Source organism: Sapajus apella, unplaced genomic scaffold, assembly GCF_009761245.1.
Source record: "Sapajus apella isolate SASKATOON/1434 unplaced genomic scaffold, GSC_monkey_1.0 scaffold26, whole genome shotgun sequence".
NCBI classification, from domain to species: domain Eukaryota; kingdom Metazoa; phylum Chordata; class Mammalia; order Primates; family Cebidae; genus Sapajus; species Sapajus apella.
The window spans coordinates 18061624-18078012 of NW_022436966.1; the positions used below are offsets into that span (position 1 = coordinate 18061624).

Here is a 16389-nt window from a genome sequence, read left to right on the forward strand (position 1 = left end):
TTTCTGTGGTGATTTACAGTTACAAAGAGCATTGACAATGAAATTTCACTTAATCCTAAAGCAATGCCTTGCCGTAGGCTGGGTTAAAAATTTTTAAAAAATGGATTGACTTGCTCAAGGTCATCTCCATAATTAGACATAAACCTAGAATTAGAACCCAAGTTTTCTAACACCATGTTCTGTATATATCACACTACCTTTTGAAAGCCAAAGCTTAGGCCAGGCATGGTGGCTTATGCCTGTAATCCCAGAACTTTGGGAGGCTGAGGTGGGAGGATCACTTGAGCTCAAGAGTTCAAGACCAGCCTGAGCAACATAGTGAGACCCTCCCCCCATTATTTTAATTTTAAAAAATTACCAAAACAAGAAAGCCAAAACTTAAGCTGGAATTGCATTTTCAACTATACAATGTACCAGGGCCAAGTAACAGAGTTGCCACGTGACTGAAATAAACCTTGACTGTAGAGATGACTTCTTAAGGTTTCTGTCATTTTTGTGATTTTTTCCATTTTTCTTAGCAACCTGGAAGCACCACTTAATTTTCCCTCTTCTTTCCGATTCCAGCAGCTGCAGACCCAACATAATCACCCAGAGAGAATGAAAACCTCCAACTACCATGAATCAGGCTTAACACAGTAAGAGAACATTTGGGATTCTACTATAAGAATTTCTACTAAAATTTCATCAACAAACAGTTCAGAAGCTGTTAAGCATAGATGAGGCTGAAAGTGGCTGGTAGCTGGCATGTATACCATGGAAATATCGTATGGGTAAAAAATGAATCTGATTTTGTGTGGTACATTTAACATTATCACCACCTACACATTCCGTTAAAAGCTGCTCATGGCTGAAGAGAAACCCCTGATTCCCTCCTACGTCGTATCTCAGCTTAGTTTTGGTGTGAGCTGTGGGCAGCTTCATCAAGGGTGTTTGCACCCTTTACCCAGAACAAACATTCCAGTAGTGCAACACTCATAGAATCTAAAAAGTAGAAGATTAATTTAGTAATATTTAATAATAAAATGATAATAGTCATGTAAATTTAAAAATATTTCTTCTGACTTTTCCCTCTGCTTTATCATGAATCAGTCCCTGAGGCCTCTCTGGTTTTTAAAGTCCCTCAAGTAGGTCCTTTATTTCCACTTTCACCATCCTAGTTTTAGTTCTCTTTAGCTTTGTAATCAGAACTCACTGAACTACTCTACTCTACGTTTATTTATTTATTTATTTATTTGAGATAGGATTTTGCTCTGTTGCCAAAGCTGAAAGGCAATGGTGCAATCATGGCTCACTGTGACCTTGACCTTCTTGGCTCAAGTGATCCTCCCATCTCAGCCTCCTAAGTAGCGAGAACCACATGCATGCACCACCACACCCAACCAATTTTTATTTTTTTTAGAGATGGGTTTTTGCTATGTTGGCCAGGCTGTTCTCAAACTACTGGTCTCCAGCGAGCCTCTGCTCTGGCTTCCCGAGGTGCTGGGATTACAGGCATGAACTACCACGCCTGGCTGAACTACTCTTAGCACCCATCCTCTTTTCGCTTTCTCCATGCCATTTTTCACATGTTCCAAATCGTTTTGCTGAATCAAGTTCTTCTGCTCAAAAATACAGTGACTTGTCCAGTCTTAATTGCTCTTGTGATATTCAGGGTCCTCTAGAACCTGGCTTCACCTTAGCTAGTGACCTTATTCTGCTCTCATCATCATCATCATCATCATAATTACTATTAATTGAGTACTCAAATGCCAGACTCTGTGCTAGGCACTTTTCATATATAATTTGCTAACACAAATCCTTACTTCAATTAGACCTGTGTCCTATGGTTCCCACACATGCTTTGCTTTCTTCTCAAGTGCCTGTGCTCTTCTGTGCTTCCAAATCCTGCTATTTTGAGAGTGAGGTCATTTCTCAGCTCCTCCAAAAAAATCCCCATACATCATACCAGACCCACTGATTTCTTCCCTATTTGATGTTTTTGTAATGTTATGTAATACCACTGTATGGTTATTTAGTTGTTTCAGGTATGTAAATTCATCTCCAGTTAAATAGGAAAGAAATGTAAATGTATTGGCAGCTAAATTTATTGACATCCATGGAGGGTTTTGAAGCATGCGTGAATGATTGAAAAATTGTGTTTTCTGTTTGTGCATTTTTTCTGGGATCAGAAGTTTTCAAAGCATCCCGCAGAGGTCTATGAAGGAGATTGGGTTACTTTCTGGATAACAAGCCTTATTTTGAGATCAAACCTACTACCTAAGCCTAGGAATTATATCTTATTGCAGAACCTCTGATTCGCCATTGTAAAATTTCTGGCTTAGTTACATAGGCCTAAGTTTTAAAATTCAGATCTGTTTTTTACTGTGTTTTAATAAACAGAGTGGGTGTCCAGAATTGTGATATAGGACATGTAATCACTATATTGAGAACTTATTTCAACAGTAGTTTCTAAATTAAATATTTTGTAAATAGGTAATACAATTAGATGATTTGAAGGTCAAAACTACATAAAGAGGGTATCTGGCGAAGTCTCACTCCCACCTGACTTTTCTTTTTTTCTAAATGGGGTCTTGCTCTGTCACCCAGCTTGGAGTATAGTGGCACAGTCTTGGCTTACTGCAGCCTTCACTTCCTGGGCTCAACCCATCCTCCCACCTCAGGCTCCTGAGTAGCTGGGACCACAGGCTCATGTCAGCTTCCCCAGCTAGTTTTTGTATTTTTTGTATGGATGGGGTTTCACCATGTTGCCCAGGCTGGTCTTGAAGTCCTGAGCTCAAATAATTTGCCTGCCTCAGCCTCCCAAAATGTTGGGATTTACATGCGTGATCCACCATGCCAGCCCCACCTGACTTTTACAGGTAACTGTCAACAAATAACATTTTAATAACACAGATAATATAATAATGTCTATGGCTTCATTAGTCAAAGCTCTTTGGTTGCAAGTAATAGAAGTTTATTTCAAATCAGCATAAACAAAAACATTTATTTAAAGAATAGAGTATCTTAAGGAAGGCAGAAAGTGTAGCCAAGTTTCATGAAGGATTGGAACCAGGACCTAGGAGCACATCAAGAATACAAGCAGCTACTTTTTGTCTGATTTACTGTGGTCATCTGAGTTTCTCTCTCTCTCTCTCTCTCTCTCTCTCTCTCTCTCTCTCTCTCCCCCCCCACCCCCCATGCACCCTATCTCTAGACTGGCTTTGTTGCCTTGTGTGCACAGGGCAAAATATAGCCGTTCCCTCATTCTTGAGTATATACATCCTAAGTTCAAGTAACCAGTCCAGATTCCTATTTCTAAGTGCCAATTCTTGTTTGCTTGTGTGTGTGTGTGCGCACACACACACACACACACACACAATGAAAGAGAGAGGGAGAGAGGACCGTTTGGCCTGTCTAGAGTTATGTGTGTATCCTTGATTAATCAGCTCTGGACACAGGAACAGAAAGACAATACAAACATGAATGCTGCCAGGGATGCACCCCCATGTAGGAAAGTTCTTAGATAAAAGGGGTGTGGGGCAGGCTGACAGACCCCAAAATGCGTACCAAAGTTGTATTTCTGACCATAGTCACTGGCTTTTTATTTTCATGGGCTCAAGTCACCTTTGGCCCAGAAGGTACCCACTGTTAATGATCTCTTTTTCTACTGGCAGGAAACCATCCAGAAGCCCAGCTTTTGTGGAGAAGCATACTCTCCTGGGGCCTGGAGAGCTGCTTACCTCTCTTTTCATCTGAAGTTTCTTGGTTTCTGTGGACCAATTCACATTGGCTGCCATGTGCTAGTCTCACAATAGCCGATGCTCGCATTACTACCTTTGGCTATCTCCTAGGTATTGCTTAGTCAGGAACAAGGACCACTGTCTAACCTCCAAGAGGAGAGTGATTTATGGCTCATGCCAGTCCCCTCCTCCCAAGTCTGTTTTTAAGGTCTGCGTGTGGGTATATAATGTTTGGGAATATATCTATATGTTTTCTGTGGCTGCTGTAACAAAGTACTGCAAACTGGGTGGTTTAAAGCAACAAATTAATGCTTTCACAGTTCAGGAGCCTGGATGTCCCAAATCAAGGTTTTGGCAGGGCCATGCTTCCTTCAAAGCCTCTAGGGGAGGATCCACTCTTGCCTGTTCCATCTTCTGGTAGCCCCAGGAGTTCCTTGGCTTATTGCAGCATCACTTCAATTTCTGTCTGTCTTAATGTGGCCATCTTCCCTATGTGTCTCTGTCTTCTCTTCACAGATGGATCCCAGTCAAATTGGGTTAAGGGCCCACTTAACTCTGGCATAACCTCATCTTAACTAATAACATCTGTGATGACCCTATTTCCAAATAAGGTCATTTTGAGGTACTAGGGTTTAGGATGTCAACATATCTTTTGGGGGACACAATTTAACCCATAACAATACCTAATTACTTACTAAGAGATCCTGTGTCAGTTGTTTTAGAATATTGCTAAATTCATTAAAAAATATATCAACTGATTCAACTCTGTAATTTGAAATAGAGAAAAGAGACAAATGACATCATATACTGTTAAAATATCTGCAGTGACAAAATTTTGCATATCGACCAGGCCTTAATGGGGACTAGCATTTTTGACTTTAATAAAAGCTCTGCAGTCAATATTGTTTATATTTTTGATAAGATATTTGGCTGAGCCACTGATTTTAATCTCATTTTCTTGAATATATTTCCAAATCTATTCAGCTTTCTACATAGAGTTTTCATATTTGCTTTTAGAAGTGAGAAAAATAAAGTTAGAAAAAAGAAGCTCATCTAAGTTAAACACACTCTGTGACTACCTTCTTTCTCTTTTTCTTACTGAAATGTGTAAAATGAAACTGTCTTCTTTCAAGACGAGGCTTAAGAATCTTATTAGATTTATAAGGACTTCCGAGTGCTGTAATAAATCTGCCAGCACCATCTTTAATTCAGAGCATTGTTGCTACTGTCTTGCTGTAAAGTATAACTTTCTGAGCTGCTGCTCCCAATTTTTGGTGTTAGTGTTAGAGAGAAATTAAAAGTTAAAAATAAACAAGTTTTTTTTTTTTTTTCTTTTCTTTTTTGTTTTTTGAGATGGAGTCTCACTCACTCTGTCGCCCAGGCTGGAGTGCAGTGGCATGATCTCAGTTCACCGCAACCTCCACTTCTTGGGTTCAAGCGATTCTCCTGTCTCAGCCTCTAGAGCAGTTGGGACTGCAGGCGTGTGCTGCCATGCCCGGCTAATTTTTGTATTTTTATTAGAGACAGTGTTTCAGCATGTTGGCCAGGCTGGTCTCAAACTCCTGGCCTCAAGTGATCTGCCCGCCTCGGCCTCCCGAAGAGCTGAGATTACAGGCGTGAGCTATAAATAAGATATCTAGAAAGCAGACGACAGCTAGGGACTAAGAAGTCATCTAATTTAATCCCCTGATGTGCAGTTGAAGATATAGAGGCCCAAAGGTTACTGATGGTGACTTAGCTAGCTCGGGCATAGCAAAACTGGATCTACAGCCTTGCTCCAATGACTCACATTGTCTCTTCCATATCTTATTCCAAAGTTGTTCAAAAGATATATGGCTAGCACTGAAACGCATCCTTTAAATGTGTGAATTGTATATGTGAATTATATCTCAATAAAGCTGCTGAAGCAAAGATAAATTGATGGGTTTCAGAGATATGGTAATGAAAGCACAATATGCTTAAGAAACATCTGTTCTACGTAATAGTTTATTTTTTAATTGCACAGTAGTACATGGTCATTTGAAAACAGCAACTTGCCCCAATTCTAAGGTTTAAATAAATTAGTTTAGAATTATATTTTATTTATAGCATTATCAACTTCATAGAAGTAGAGGATAATTTAGAGAAGGAAAATTGTTTAAGAAGCAATCTTAAAGCTGGGCACAGTGACTCATGCCTGTAATTCCAGCACTTTTGGAGGCTGAGGCGGGCAGATCACTTGAAGCCAGGAGTTGGAGAACAACCTGGGCAACATAGTGAAACCCCATCCCTACTAAAAATATGAAAGTTCCCACTTGAACCTGGGAAGTGGAGGTTGCAGTGAGCTGAGATCATGCCACTGCACTCCAGCCTGAGTGATAGAATGAGTGAGACTCCATCTCAAAAAACAAAACAAAATAGAAAATACAAAAATTAGTGCATGCCTGTAGTCCCAGCTTCTTGGGAGGCTGAGGCAGAAGGATCACTTGAACCCAGGAAGTGGAGGTTACAGGCACGCACTCCAGCCTGGGTGACAGAGCGAGTCACCGTCTCAAAAAATAAATAAAATAAAAATTAAAAAAAGAAGTAGTCTTAAAACATTTTTGACAGAAAACCTGTACACATTTATAGTACTAAATTAAAATGCAAACTCTGAAATAATGCTTTGTCATGGAGCATGGAGTACTGTACTGTAAGTCCATTCTCTAGAGGACAAATTAGAATAATAGGAACTTTAGTGTTTTTCCCTGTTACTGCTTTCCAGATCTCTTATTAATAATTCATAGACCTCCCAAATTTTTCTTCCTTATCTTTATCATCTGTTTTTCATCCTTTTGTTTTAATGTTAGAAAAAATAATCAGTTTTATCGAGGTATAATTTGCATCCAATTAAGTTCACTCATTTTAAGTGTATTATAGTCCATTGATTTTTGACAGTGTATATAGTCATATATCCGTCACCGCAATCAAGATGTGGATGATTTCTGTCATTCCCAGAACTTCCCTAGTCCCTTCTGCTGTCATTCCCTTCCTCCAGCCCACAGCCTTGCAGTTTTTGTTAATTTATAATGTAACATAAACAGAACCATATCGTATGTAGTCTTTTGTGTCTCTCTTCTTTCATTTAACATAATCCTCATGAGTTTCTTCTTGTTGTTGTGTATATCAAGTTTGTTCCTTTTTATTGCTGATTAAAATTCCAAAGCTATAATGTATTTATCCTTTCACCAGGGGATGGACAATTGGGTTGTTTCCAGTTTTCATCTCTCTTGGAAAAAATACCCAGGTGTGGAATTACTGAGTCATATGACTGGGGATGTTTCAGTGTTTTAAGAAACTGTCAAATGTTTTTCCAACCTGGTTGTACCATTTTATATTTGCCACAGCACTATATCTCCATGCCAAATTTTTATGCTGTTTTCTTGAAGAAATTTTATAATTTTGGTTGTTCTGTTCAGGCTCATGATCCATTTTGAGTCAATGTTAGAATGTGATGTAAAACAAGGATCAGCATTCTTGTTCATTTTTTTTTCACATATGTATGTCCAATTGTCCCAGCACTATTTGTTGAAAAGGCTGTCCTTTCCCTACTGAAATACCTTGACACTTTTTTAAAAATTGAGTATATATGTATGGCTCTAAGAGTTTGTTTCTACACCTTCTACTCCATTCCATTGATCTAGTTGTCTACCTTTATGCCAGTACGACATTGACTTAATTATTGTAGATTTATGATAAGTCTTGAAATCAAGTTTAGGTCCCTCTGGCTTCCTTAATTTCTCCCAGCAATGCTTGTAGCTTGCAGCGTAATGGTCTTGAGCATATTTTGTTAAATCAATCCTTCGATATTTCATGTTTTCTAGTGCTATAGTAAATGATATTGATTTTGGGGGTTTATTTATTTATTTAAATTGACAAAAGTTGTGTATGTTATATGCAACACACTGTTTTGAAATATGTGTATGTTGTAAAATGGTTAAACTGAGCTAATTAACATGTATTATCTCACATACTTATTTTTTGTGGTTAAAACACTTAAAATCTATTCTCAGCAATTTTCAAGAATATAATACATTGTTACTTACTATAGTTACAATGTTGTACAACAGACTTCTTGAATTATTCCTCCTAACTAATATTGTGTATCTTTTGGCAACATAATTATTGCTTTTTTAAAAAATTTCAATTTTCACTAGATTGTTGCTAATATGTCGTTTTGTTCCTGTTTTCCCTATTTCCTGAGAGGTTCTTCAACTTCATCTTCTAACACTATTAATGAAAAAACTGCAATTAAACAATTATTTTTTAGCAAGGTAAAATACATATGACACAGAGTTTATTATTTTAACAATTTTTCAGTGGCATTAAGAATATTCACATTTGCTGTATAACCATCAACACCATCCATCTCCTGGAATTTTTCATCATCTCATAGCCACTTTTTGGCTATTGAGAATAACATTGCTACGAACATATCATTAGTTTTAAGTTATAAATTCTTTCATGTTCTCTTTTTTATTTTTATTGTTTCTGTTTTATGGATGTAATACCTTCTTTTATCTCACTCTAAATAGGTGTTTTGTTTTGTTTTGTTTTGTTTTTTTCAGATGAAGTTTTGCTCTTGTTGCCCAGGCTGTAGTGCAGTAGCATGATCTCTGCTCACTGCAACCTCCACCTCCCGGGTTCATGCAACTCTCCTGCCTCAGCCTCCCGAGTAGCTGGGATTACAGGTGCCTGCCACAATGCCTGGCTAATTTTTTGTATTTTTAGTAGAGATCGGGTTTTGCCATATTGGCCAGGCTGGTCTTGAACTCTTGACCTCAGATGATCCACCTGTCTCAGCCTCCCTAAGTGCTGGGATTATAGGCGTGAGCCACCACGTCTGGCCAGTTACTCTAAATATTAATATAGTTTCTTTGTTATTTTCTTCTGTTCTCTGTATGTTTCTGCTTCTTCAAGTTTTTTTAGTCTATTCGTTTTCATTCATTACTTTTATCGAATGTCAGGTGGTTCTTGTTTTTTGTTTCGTGTGTAAGGGTATAGCCTTAAAAGTACGTATGGGAAGCTCTGTGGGGAGAAGGAAGAAGACGAGAGGATGTAAATGTGAGGCCGATCAGGCCTTTTTACTGATGTACTCTACATGCCAATATTTTGAAGAATTTTCTCTGGAGCCATTTTGTTTCACCATATAAGAATTCTCCCATTTCCTATCTAGGGGAAAATGGGGCATAGGAGACAGCAGGAGTTGGGGGAACAGGCTTTTTGGCAGTAGGATGGGGATATGGGGACTAAGAGTTCCACTTTTACTTAATCCATTTGTTTCCAATCCTGGTACCTCCAAGAGCTCGGCTCCTAGGAGTTCTGTGACACAAAATGACTTGCTTCTAGTTGATATTGCTCCTTGAAAGATATTTAGGTTTTAACTTCATCCACTTTGCTAAGTCAGTAACTGCTCTTCCATTTGCTTTTGTTCTTCCATAAATGTGTTGAAATATCTTCTCCATTGTTGTCTCCTCTCTTATTATCTTTGTCCTTGTTGGTTAATATCATTTAAAAAATTGCTTTACTCACATTTTAACAGGGTTTTGGGATGGAGAGGAAATGAATACATGACACGCCACATTTAACTCATTAGATTAAATAACATTTTATTCATAAATGATGAACATTTCCTTTACCACTTGACAGGAAAAATTCTCCTCAGGACAATAAATAAAACTAATATAAATGAAAATTCTAGATGACAATAATTTTTTAGTAATAAAGGTAAATGAGTTTCAACAAAGACAGTTACGTCATATACTGTAGAACTTCTTGTGATGATTGTGTTTCTGGGTTCTGTGGATAAAAGCAGGCAACAAGTGAAATAGGAGTAATATGGATCTATTGATTTTTTAAAATTCTATAACTCATAAATAAAAGTAACATATAAGAGAATCACTATCTGGTTAATTTTGTAATTTAATGGAGCTTGCTTAATCTCGTATTACTTTTCTTTTCGCCATTTCCTTTTCTTTAGGGTCTTCATTATGAATGGTTACAGGAAGAGGCAAAAGTCCAGTAGGCAATTCTGCTTGTTATTGGCTAAGAGGCTGGAGTCACTGGCTTACTGAAGATTTTCAGGCAATCTGTAGGCTTAAATTATTGGTGCTGTACCTATTACTATTGATTACTTTGTGGTAAAAATACAATTATACAGAACACTTACTGTAATACTATTTTGAGTTCTGAGTTTAATATTTAAGGTGGATAGAGAAGACAAAAAGGAGCACATATGTAAAAACTAAAACACTGGACCTGTGAAGAAAAGCTAAAATGAGTTTTTGGTTTTGTTTTGCTTGGAAAAATAAAGGTTAAGTGGAGATAATGTGGTTCAGGTACAAGAGGTGTTACATATTCATGTTTTCCAGGGCTGCATTCTTAGCTGTTTTCTCCCATGAGTAGCAGACAGTACCCAGCAACCTGCTTGGTCACCTTTCCCCAGCCCCACCATTTCCCATCAAACCTTGACCCATGAAGGCTAACTAACAGATTTAGGTACCTTGCTCTCCAGTCTAGACTTTCATCTGAAGTCCAGCCCTGGTTTTCCAGCTGCTCTCCGATTACTTCTACTTCAATGTTCTGCAGTCAACTCAAGTTTAGTGTACCTCAAAACGTAGGTCATTAGTCTTCCCAGCATTATTCATCCAAACTGTGCTCTCTCCTCAGAGTTCTTTTCTTTGATAATGGCAGCACCAATTTCCCTTCTCACCCAAGTTCAAGCCATCAAATCAGGTTTTCTTTCTTCTTTTACATTAGCCCCTCCATCCTATTAGTCATCAGGTTCTATGAATTCACCTTCTTCCATGTATTTTAAATTTATCTTTTCCTCTCTATTTCCTGTGCTCCTAGTTTAGGCTCTTATCAACTTTTGCCAGAATTAGAAGCAGTAATTATGTTTCACTGAAACCACACTTGTTATAATGAAGCTATAAATGAAGGCAATGGTTACCTGTACTATTATAATTGCATTTTCAGCATTTGGCTTCCTTACTCTAGCACCCAAAATCCGTCCTCTGTCACTGTTGTTTTTGTAAATTACTTATCAGGTCATCCTACCACACTGCTTCAAAAGACCTTTAATAACTCTGGGAGACTAATGCTTCTGCTCTTCAGCATGGCCCTTGAGACCTTCAGTTTGTACTTAGCTTATTTTTTCTGGTTTTATTTTCTATCACTTTGGATATTTCTAGCTATAGCAGAGATCTCTCTGTGTCTTGAATCTTTTTTTTTGTTCTTAAAAAAAAAAGAAAGAAAGAAAAAAAAAAAAGAATGAAGGAGAGGAAGAAAGAGAAAGAGGAAGAGGGAGAGAGAACGGGGGTGTTGCTTTATTGCCCCGGCTAGAATGCAGTCTAAAAATGGGTATGCCTATAATTGTGCTTACTAATAGAGACATGAAAAAAAAATGAGGGAAGAAAATAACAAACAAGCAGCCAACCAATATTTCATTGAAACCTGTAGATAGATGTGATATGGTACTGATAAGAGTGTATATTTTGTGTATTTAAAGTGGAGAGTTCTATAAATGTTAATTAAGTCTACTTGTTCCAGATCTGAGTTCAAATCCTGGATATCATTGTTAACTTTCTGTCTCATTGATCTGTGTAATATTGATGTTGAAGTCTCCCACTATTATTGTGTGGGAGTCTAAGTCTCTTTATAAGTCTTATATATCTGGGTATTCCTGTATTGGGTGCGTATATATTTAGGCTCTTTAGCTCTTCTTGTTACATTGATCCTTTTATCATTATGTAATATCCTTCTTTGCTTCTTTTGATCTTTGTTGCTTTAAAGCAACTCTTGCTTTTTATTTATTTATTTATTTATTTTTGCTCTCCATTTGGTTGGTAAATCTTTCTCCATCCCTTTGAGTCTTTGTGTATCCTTGCATGTGAGATGGGTCTGGATGCAGCATACTGATGGGTTTTGGCTTTTTTTGCCTGTCTGTGTCTTTGGATTAGGGGATTTAGTCAATTTAAATTTAGAATTAATATATGTGAGTTTAATACTGCCATTTAATGTTAGCTGGCTGTTTTGCCTATTAGTTGATGTAAATTCTTGATTATGTTGATGCTCTCTACTTTTTGGTATTTTTTAGAAAGGCTGATACTGGTTGTTCCTTTCTATGTGTAGTGGTTCTTTCAGAAGCTCTTGTAAAGCAGGCCTGGTGGTAATGAAATCTCTGAGTGCTTGCTCGTTCACAAAAGATTTTATTTTTCCTTCACTTGTGAAGCTTAGTTTGGCTGGATGTAAAATTCTGGGTTGAAAGTTCTTTTCTTTAAGGATGTTGAATATTGGCCCCCACTCTCTTCTAGCTTGTAGGGTTTCTGCTGAGAGATCTGCTGTGAGTCTGATGGGCTTCCCTTTATGGGTAACCTGACCTTTCTCTCTGGCTGCCCTCAGTATTTTCTCCTTCATTGCAACCCTGGTGAATCTGACGATTATGTGCCTTGAGGTTGGTCTTCTTGAGGAATATCTTTGTGGTGTTCTCTGTATTACCTGGAGTTGAATATTGTCCTGCCTTGCTAGGTTGGGAAAGTTTTCCTGAATAATATCCTGAAGCATATTTTCCAACTTGGATTGATTTTCTTTGTCACATTCAGGTACACCTATCAAGTGTAGATTAGGTCTTTTCACATAGTCCCATATTTCTTGGAGACTTTGCTCGTTCCTTTTTATCCTTTTTTCTCTAATCTTGTCTTCTCGTTTTATTTCATTAAGTTGGTCTTCGACTTCTGATATCTTTTCTTCTGCTTGATCTATTCGGCTGTTAAAACTTGTGCATAGTTCGCGAAGTTCTCATGTTGTGTTTTTCAGCTCCATTAATTCACTTATATTCCTCTCTAAATTGTGTATTCTTGTTGTCATTTCGTCAAACCTTTTTACAAAGTTCTTAGTTTCTTTGCATTGGGTTAGAACAAGTACTTTTAATTCACAGAAGTTTCTTATCATCCACCTTTTGAAGGCTGCTTCTGTTAATGGAACACACTCGTTCTCCATCAGGCCTTGTTCTGTTGCTGATGAGGAACTGTGATCCCCTGTAGAGGGAGAGGCGTTCTGATTTTGGGTATTCTCAGCCTTTTTAGGCTGTTTTTTTCCTTTCTTTATAGATTTATCCATCTGTGGTCTTTATAATTACCGTCTTTATAATTGGGTTTCTGAGTGGACGTCCAACTTGTTGATTCCCAGTGCTAAAATCTGAGCAACTCACTGCGCCGGCCCAAACAGCGGCATTATGATTGATGGTGCTTTTCTGACTCTGCACCAAGAACCGCCGCACCAAGGCAGTGGCAAAACTGCCTCACTGGCCACAAGAGTCGGGCTGGCGACCTGTGGGGCTCCTCTGCTGGGAATCTCCTGGTGCGTGAGCAACAAAAATTCATCTGAAAATGTGGCGTCCTCTCATTTTCTGCGCTTTCACTGGGAGCTACAATCCCGAGCTGCTAATGATCAGCCATCTTGGATCTCTCTCTCTGTGTCTTGAATCTTTATCGAAGTTTCATTTCACCCTGCCTCTGTAGATGTTATTCCCTCTTCTTTAAACGCCTTTTTTTTTCTATCTTAAAAGATCCAGTATCAACTTTTATGAGGCTTTATTCCAAATCCTGCTGGAATATGTCTCTCTCTCTCTCTTTCCCCCCACACACAGAGGTATAAAGTAGCCCTCCTTATTTTGGGGGATACATTTCAAGACCCCCAGATGCCTGAAATCGTGGCTATTACTGAACCCTATGTATATAGTCTGTTTTTTCTTATACATACATATCTAAGACAAACTTTCACCCTTGCATTTACTTTATTTTAGAGACAGGGTCTTACTCTTTCACCCAGGTGGGAGTACAGTGGTGTGATCAGGGCTCACTGTAGCCTCAACACCCCCCCAGGCTCAAGCCATCCTCCCAACTTAGTCTTCCAAGTAGCTGTAACTACAGGCCCATGCCATCACACCCAGCTAATTTTTGTATTTTTTGTAGAAACCAGGTTTTGCCGTGTTGCCCAGGCTGGTCCTGAACTCCTGATCTCAAGCGATTTGCTCATTTCCTGCCTCTCAAAGTGCTAGAATTACAGATATGAGCCACCACACCCGGCTTACCTTTTCGTATGACTTCTCTTTGGCATATCCAAATTGTCAGCATCTCTACCTTCACGCTTTGGCACTACTATTACGTAAAACAAGGTTTACCTGAATGCAGCACTGTGATACCATGACAGCCCATCTGATCCCAGAGATGGCTGCTAAGTGACTATCACGAGGGGAGGGCAGGGAGCATAGACAGTGTGATCGCTAGACAAAGGGATGATTCACCTCCCTTGAGGGACTGAAGCGGACCGCTTGAGATTTCATCATGCTACTCAGAACAGCACACAGTTTAAAACTTTTGTTTATTTGTGGAATTTTCATTTTAATATTTTTGAACTGCAGCTGACTGAGGGTAACTAAGACCTTGGAAAGTGAAAGCATAGATTAAGTGGAACTACTGTGTGTGTACAGACATATATACACACACACAGACACATACATGTATGTATAGATACATAAACCTATATCATATACATATATGTACATATATGTATAGATCTCTATATATACATATTTATAGATATACATTCTTATATAAACTAGACTTTACATTCTTTGACATTAGGAAATGTGTTTTATCTATTACTTATCAGAAGACCCTAGATGGTCAATAGGTTTTAGTTGAATCAATGAATGATGTTTAAAGACAGTGACCGGCCGGGCGTGGTGGCTCACGCCTGTAATTCCAGCACTTTGGGAGGCCGAGGCAGGTGGATCATGAGGTCAAGAGATCAAGACCATCCTGGTCAACATGTTGAAACCCCGTCTCTACTAAAATTACAAAAAATTAGCTGGGCATGGTGGCGCGTGCCTGTAATCCCAGCTACTCAGGAGGCTGAGGCAGGAGAATTGCCTGAACCCAGGAGGCGGAGTTTGCGGTGAGCCGAGATCGCGCCATTGCACTCCAGCCTGGGTAACAAGAGTGAAACTCCGTCTCAAAAAAAAAAAAAAAAAAAGACAGTGACCACTTGGTTTCTATCTATCTCCATTGAAGATGAAATAACAGAACTTACACTTCAACCTTTAGGTATTAAAAAAAGTTATATATTAGAATGAGTTTAATTTTGTGGACTCTTTTCTATAGTTCTTTTTTCATACGAGGACACATTTTTATTTGTCTAAGACAGCATAGGATGTCTTCTGCTTGGTTTTGTACTGCTAGATCAAAATTAGCTTTCTTAGATCTGAAGTAATTTTTCTGCTAGATCAAAATAAATTTCTCCAGGGAAACAATGCATATTCAAATAGCCTAATCTCTAATAATGCAGAGGACTTAAAACAGTTAAAGGAGAAAGATTAGGTTCAATTTTAATTATGACTTTCACTTGCTTATTATGTGATTTCTTTTTAGGACTTAACGTTTTAATTTTAGGTCCAACACTAACTATCAGTGCTTAACTAGCATGGCTGAAGAAGTTGACCTTACATTTATATTTCTATTCTTATTACAGAATGGATTTAATATAAGTTAAGACGTTGAACAGAACCACGAACTGCATGTCACAAAAAGGCACGTTTCATAAAATCTAAAATCCCAACAAAATGGTAGGGACAACAATTTAGCAAGCTGTTAATTTTTCACTTAAGAGTGTCAAAATGATGTTTCAGTCTTTTTTAAATAGAAAGGTCGAATGTCATTCAGTGGTGCTTCTGAACACAGGCAAGTAATTTTCAGAAGTGAAAAAGCTGTGGTTGACTGCTATTGAAACAGGTTTGTCTATAATCCACCTCTCATTTTTCTTCTCTTACTGAACCCAGTCTGGAGTTCACATCCTGCTATATGTAGACAAGAATATACCCATGCTATGCCTTTTAACTCTTTTGAGGGGCATACCTAATGCAAGTATAACTAACTTATTTTACAAATACCAACTTAGGTGTCAATTTAGCATTCTATAAATAAGGCATAATACTATAGAAATGGAATGGGTGATTTCTGAGTAATAGGTGTCTTACTGAAAACATGCAAGCACATTTGTGTCTGTTTGGCTTAGTGCTATATTCTTCAAAGTCTTGAGCAGGGCCTGGTGTAGAATGTATACCCAACAAATATTTCTCTTATGAATGAATAAAGTATAAAGGAAAAGCACAAAAGGTATGGTTCAGCAAGAGAATAAAGACGAGAGGTGGGTTACAGACACACCTGTTTCAAGAGCAGTCAACCACAGCTTTTTCACCTATGGAAAATGACTTGCCTGTGTTCAAGAGCACCACTTCTATTTAAAAAAGACTGAACGTCATTTTGGTACTCTTAAGAATTTCTTTTTTTTTTTTAACTATTAAAATTTTTTATTTATATAAATTTACAGGGTTTGACAGTGTAATTTTGTTGTATGTATGTATTGTATTGTAGTGAAGTCACCCTTTTAGTGTATCCATCATCCTAATAATGTACATTGTACCCATAAGGAATTTCTTAACACCCCACTCCTGCCCCTCACTCTTCTGAGTCTCCATTGTCTATCATTCCAAACTCTATGTCCATGTGTACACATTATTTAGCTTTTGCTTGTAAGTGAGACCATGATCATGGAAGGGAGATTGGTCCAGCTGACCTCCCAAAGTTCTCCC

General features: G+C 38.1%; 2 long non-coding RNA genes across 2 annotated transcripts in view; both read right to left on the reverse strand.

Moving 5' to 3' along the window:
• Window positions 1-16389, reverse strand: part of LOC116560624 — a 158433-nt gene that overhangs the window by 111436 nt on the left and 30608 nt on the right. The gene's annotated exons all lie outside the window — the stretch shown is intronic.
• Window positions 9321-16389, reverse strand: part of LOC116560625 — a 28891-nt gene continuing 21822 nt past the window's right edge. Inside the window, exon 2 of the long non-coding RNA XR_004273051.1 lies at window positions 9321-9536. This is a non-coding gene — a long non-coding RNA (uncharacterized LOC116560625). The remainder of the gene's footprint in view (window positions 9537-16389) is intronic.